At 43.3% G+C, this 6,103-nt stretch overlaps 1 long non-coding RNA gene across 5 annotated transcripts; it reads left to right on the top strand.

Annotated features, from left to right (window-relative positions):
• The first annotated feature begins 3,098 nt into the window (after positions 1–3,098).
• On the top strand, positions 3,099–6,097 carry LOC123064878 (uncharacterized). 5 transcript variants are annotated; one of them, XR_006430833.1, is made up of 6 exons: positions 3,099–3,403; positions 3,513–3,580; positions 3,971–4,106; positions 4,216–4,283; positions 5,183–5,300; positions 5,505–6,097. It is a non-coding gene; the product is annotated as an uncharacterized lncRNA (long non-coding RNA). The 5 variants fall into 5 exon arrangements; XR_006430834.1 differs by having other exon boundaries at positions 4,216–5,300; positions 5,505–5,524; positions 5,602–6,097; XR_006430832.1 differs by having other exon boundaries at positions 5,183–6,097.
• The last annotated feature ends 6 nt before the right edge of the window (positions 6,098–6,103 follow it).

Raw genomic sequence — 6,103 nt, 5'->3', positions numbered from 1 at the left:
CGTCGACGGCTACGGTTGGCGCCGCCCGAGTCGCCCCTGCGGGAGCGATGCGGGGGGGGGGGGGTATCGAGGGAGGGACTGCAAGTTGTTTTTTTATGTTATGTTTCAGTCATGTTAAATTTATTCTCTTAGACTTGAGCATCTTTTCCTACTAACCAAACCCATAAACTAAGTTATTTACAAAGCCATATCTATTAGATTGCAATATGTATCCCTCACAATGTATCTTTTGAACAAAATAACATTTTCTTTGGTCACATTTTGTATTTGTTAAGAAAGTGTAGCAATACCAATAAAATCAAAAGTAAACTATATATGTGAACTTATATGTAGGTTCAACTTTAGTTTTTATGTTATGTTGTAATCGATTGTTTTATAAAAACCTAAAAGAATATCAAGAGAGATATACACTTATAGTAACACATACCAATAGCGTTGATTGGTGGACTGGCACGATATCGTCTTGGAGAAGCATGCAAATCCCTCGTCTTTAGTCTTTGTTTGACATTATGAAAGATTATAATAATCCAATTTATGCAACAATTTTTTTGTCCATTTTACAGTTTTTAGCCAACTTGCCTCTACTCATAACGAGTACATTGATAAAATAAAATGCGTCTTCCGCTTCTAGATAATCAAAATAACATCAAGCGCCGCTATTTCAGCGTCCGGCAACGTCGACCTGGCAAGATGGTGCATCCGGCCGGCCTAACCAACCTATGGAGTGGCCTCGACGGTGCCAGTCCCATCAAAGAGTGAAACCGAGTTTTTACTCCTCTAACCGGTTATAAGGGATCGGGTAGAAATGCCCTAATTTTATGTAGAATTACCAACATTTGTTGGGTTTATTGGAGCCCATTACAATTGCAACTATGACATCTTTGTCCATAAAGATCTTCACACATTAATTTCTTTTCTTTGATAAAGGGTATATTTTGAACTCAAAACTTACATTGTGACGATACAATTGTAAAGAGTACACACCCATCATGGCCTCTAAGTAGCTAAGGCCTCCACGCATATCAAAATAACATCAAACGACTCTTTCAGTGATGTGCCAACCGGTAACCGGTAACGTCGACCTTGCAAGACGGCGGCGCGGGCCTAACCAACCGTTGGAGTGGCCTCGACGCTGCCAGTCCCGTCGAAGAAGACGCGGACTCGCTTGCTGCTGAACCCCGGGGACACACTGGTGCCAGACGGGAGCACCTCGATCGCGACGTCAGGCCTGTCGGTGTTGACCTGAGTCACAGCCTGCGCCGCTGGCCAGCCCACCACCTCCGGCCACGACGTCTTGGCGGTGCTCATCTTCTACCTTCTCTTTCTCCTTCTTTACTTCTTGACTTGTGTTTTATCCGGTGTATGCATCTCATGGTACGGATGATATTTATAGGGTAGACAGAGGATATCCACCGGGCATATGCCGCTGTTGCCGTGACCTTGTTTCTGTCACCTCCTTTGTGTGTTGTGACCAAGTCTACTCGCAGGCCACATGTGTTGTTCGAAAAGCGTTATCAAGTTACTCCATTGTGCGTTTGTATCTATAGCAGAAGCCATCCTGAGTTCCCAACTTACCAGAGAGCAAGGATTGGTCTTTGGTACAGGAAATGTTCTCTTGTTTTTGGTGGCAATCTAGCTTGACAGCTGCACATATATGCTTGCCCAAGTCAAGCAGCCAAAATGACTCGCTCTGGACGGCAACGAGCGTGGTGTTATTTGGAGCTAGAGACGCCTGCTTGTGTTTAGCTAAGCCCAAATGAGCAGAACCAAACGTACTCAGTGCACACATGTAGTTCAAATTAGAAAATGAAAGACATACTGGATTACGATCGACAATAAGAAATCTAAGGGTACCTTTATTTTATTTTTTGCTAAAAAGCATCCGGATTTATTAAAAAAGTTCACTAGAAGTACAAAGCATCCAAACATATTAAAAATTACATCGAGGTCTCTGGATCACTGAACGGCCATTGCCACTGTTGGCGCTCCCCTGCCAGAGCCGGCCCGACCTCTCGTCGATAACAGTCGGGAAGTCTTTGTGCATGTGTCCTTAAGGACCAGCGCCTTGGAGTCGTAGTCGTCGTCATTGAACCCTTCAATCATCCGAGGTGCCTGACATCAGATCTCGCCGTCGCACACGCACAACGAGAAACCCCAACCTCACCATCCTAAGGAGACGATCGGTAATATACTCCAGAGCTCTGTCGGTTCGGTTTAGACAGACAAACTCAAGGAGGATCGTATCCCGAAAGACCAACTCGAAGAAGAAGCACTGCCATCCTCTTGAATGCCACCCCTGCGAGGACTAAAAACTCTAACCTAAACTACTAGCCAGAGCCAAGGCACTGGAATTCTTCTCCCCGCCGCCGGCCCCCGAAGCGGCAGTCGGAAGACAGGCGAATCCCACTAGTAGAAAACAGGGCATTTGTCCCGGTTCGTAAGGGCCTTTATTCCCGGTTCTTGAACCGGGACTAATAGGTCGTTACTAATGCCTCCCCCCTTTAGTCCCGGTTCTTACACGAACCGGGACAGATGGGCATCCACGTGGCCGCTGCGGGCAGCCCAGGCAGGGGGGGGCCTTTGGTCCCGGTTGGTGATATAAACCGCGACCAAAAGGCTTCCACGCGTCAGCAGCTGGCTGGAGCTGAGGTTTTTCTTTTTTTTGAAAAAAAGTGGCTGGTTTAGGGGTTTTGGGGTTAATTTTAGGTTGTTATTAGCTAGCTAATAGAGAAAAGTGTCCTCTCTTATATCTTCGTCCTTGATTTACCAGCGCTACTGCTATGTTCATTTCATCCGCTGATATATTTAGATACATTAAAACTGCACACTTTTCCAGCCCTCATGAGCCATAAGTGTTTTCGGCCGCCGGATCACCACCTTTAGGCAGTTTTGGCCATTAGATTAGCTCCTAATCCCATCTCTGGTCGCTCTGATCGATATGAACGAGCGCTAACATCTTGGGCCGCTGCTCTGGTGACAATTTTGGGCGTTGGGTATTAAATTTGGCTCCGGTCTCCACTAAAGGCAGCCCATGTAGCTGACTGGATTGAAATACAATACAAGGGTGTGCGCTACCTTAACCACACCTGACACCTCACCCATTCCAATCCCTAAAAAAAACTTCCCACCTCCCTTCTCTCGCGCCTCTTCCTCTCCTACGCAGATCACACCTTTGATGGCGGCACTTCTTCCTCTCCAACGTGGATGGTAACCACGACGGTGATACATCAGTTTCCCCACGCTCCTCGCGGCCCCTCCCTCGCGCAGGCTCCAGGGGCGCGCACAACGCCTGCGCCAGTGGCGGGAACGCCGGATCCTGTTCCCGTGGAACCACAGCGGGCAGCGTAGTCCCGTCGCCACCGTCTAAGGAGCGCAACGGCGACGAACCAATCCAGATCCACAGGTAGATTGTTCTGTCCTTTGAACGTGCAACAGATTTCGAGATCCAGGTTGATCATTATATTGACATGTTGATTTGGAGTTTAACATGGATCTACGTCGACTCTTGGCAGGTGACCCTGAACTTGGAGAATGAAACCTCGTACAAGAGCTGGTGATGACCCCTAGGTTGGTAGTTCTGGTACGTGTGTTAACTCCATAGAAAGAGGAAAAGCTGCATTCAGCTGATGGATCATGCGTGAATTATAATCATTTCCTATAGGTATATATTTTTGGCATGATGATTTGAGTGTTGATCTGTACCTTGTAATAGGCTAATAGGTTTAGTAATTACTTCTGGCAGTAGATTAGTCATTCTGCTGACATAGTCTATATGTGGGCAGAAACATGTTTTGTGTTTGCCGGCATTTTGGTATTGCCCCCCAAAGGCCTGAACTCGAATAATGTGTCCTGTTATCTCAGTAATGAGATCCGGGTTGATTCCAATTGAAAGCAATGCACAGAGTATAATTAGAAACTTGGTATGTCGTATGCATATTTTAGAAACTAATATTTTTACTCCCGCGCGCAGGCTCCAGGGGCGCGCACAACGCCTGCGCCAGTGGCGGGAACGCCAGATCCTGTTCCCGTGGAACTACAACGGGCAGCGTAGTCCCGTCGCCACCGTCTAAGGAGCACAACGGCGACGAACCAATCCAGATCCACAGGTAGATTGTTCTGTCCTTTGAACGTGCAACAGATTTCAAGATCCAGGTTGATCGTTAGATTGACATGTTGATTTGGAGTTTAACATGGATCTACGTCGACTCTTGGCAGGTGACCCTGAACTTGGAGAATGAAACCTCGTACACGAGCTGGTGATGACCCCTAGGTTGGTAGTTCTGGTACGTGTGTTAACTCCATAGAAAGAGGAAAAGCTGCATTCAGCTGATGGATCATGCGTGAATTATAATCATTTCCTATAGGTATATATTTTTGGCATGATGATTTGAGTGTTAATCTGTACCTTGTAATAGGCTAATAGGTTTAGTAATTACTTCTGGCAGTAGATTAGTCATTCTGCTGACATAGTCTATATGTGGGCAGAAACATGTTTTGTGTTTGCCGGCATTTTGGTATTGCCCCCCAAAGGCCTGAACTCGAATAATGTGCCCTGTTATCTCAGTAATGAGATCCGGGTTGATTCCAATTGAAAGCAATGCACAGAGTATAATTAGAAACTTGGTATGTCGTATGCATATTTTAGAAACTAATATTTTCATGGTTGGTGGTAGATATTGATATGTCGCGGAAAACATTTTTTACACTTAGTATAATTAGAAATAAGATTCAGTGAACTCACAGGATGACCCATTTTGAAATATGTCTTTTTAAGTCAAACTAGAAATATAAACTATTTCTGCCAAATTTACGACTTCAGGTTGGATAGTCTCTCTGTAAGAACTGAACGCTTATGTGCTATAGGTATATGAATTTGTTTAGTACTGCCTTTTCCGTTTTGACATGTCAATGTTTCCTTTCTTCTGTTACAGAGATTCAGAATAAGAAGTTGCCCTAATAGATTTTTCTACCATTGTATCATTGCATCATGATGCTTTGAAAGATGATGCAACTACGATCAATATTCAGATGATCTCTTTCAGCTTAACATGTTCGATATATTGAACAGTGCTATTTTACTATGAGCTGACTCTGATCTTCTTAAACTATCTTATCATACATTGATGTGCCTTTTAGTTTTGTAATTTGCCGCTAATATTTCTACTTGTGTGGCTTTTTTTAGGTTTGAAGTTTATTGGTCCTTTTTTTAGGCCGGCGTTTATTTGTCCTGAATGAAGGTCTATTGGGATCCTAAGCATCATATTGTCTCATTGTGACAACAACGAATATTCAGAAGTGTGGTAGGTTGTCCATCTGATCTCCAATTTTGAAAGAATATATGTATTACTTCTTAGTCAAAGAAAATGAGCATACATGTGTGTTTTCTGGACATGATTTTACAATAAGATGTTTTTTAACTGTAGTTGGACAATAAGATGATGATTGTAAGTCCCGTCTGTTAATTCATAATGGGGTCTCTAAATTTCTGTTTTTTCACTTGATAGGTGATGTACAATGCTTTCTGGTATGAGATTGCTTGTCAACAATTTCGTGCATCGGTCTCATCTCAATGATGTTCACATTTTTTATTATTATATGCAGATTTTGTCTTTATTTTCTCCGTTCTTTCGTTGCTGAGCCAAATAGTATAAACATATTATTGAACATGCTTTGGCGGAGATATCAAACAAGACTATTTATTACAAAGTGGCAGATGGACTCATTGATATGGTGGCTCACATGAGAACACTATATGCAAGAAGGATCAAATTATGAGTATATAGTTTTCGCATTAGCTTTTCTGTGATTTCCTTTTGCTAACACCCCGCTATTTAGGATTTGAAGAGCATGATGATTTGCATGCATCTTCCCTTTAGGTGTCACAAGGTATTGAGGTTCGACATGAAAGGTGCATAGGATATTGTTATATCGTTGCCCACCGATATCTCATAAGATACATTACTTATTTTGTATTTGCCTTGCAATTTTGCAATCTACCACAATGATATGATCTCCTCGCATAAAAACAAACAAAAATCAGGTTACAGCAGGAATTATTCTTACAACCATTTTTCAGTTGTGCATTTCCTTATTTTGCTCACAG

The sequence above is a fragment of the Triticum aestivum genome, chromosome 3B, assembly GCF_018294505.1.
Source record: "Triticum aestivum cultivar Chinese Spring chromosome 3B, IWGSC CS RefSeq v2.1, whole genome shotgun sequence".
Classification (NCBI taxonomy): Eukaryota; Viridiplantae; Streptophyta; class Magnoliopsida; order Poales; family Poaceae; genus Triticum; species Triticum aestivum.
This window is presented reverse-complemented; position numbering and strand designations above follow the sequence as displayed.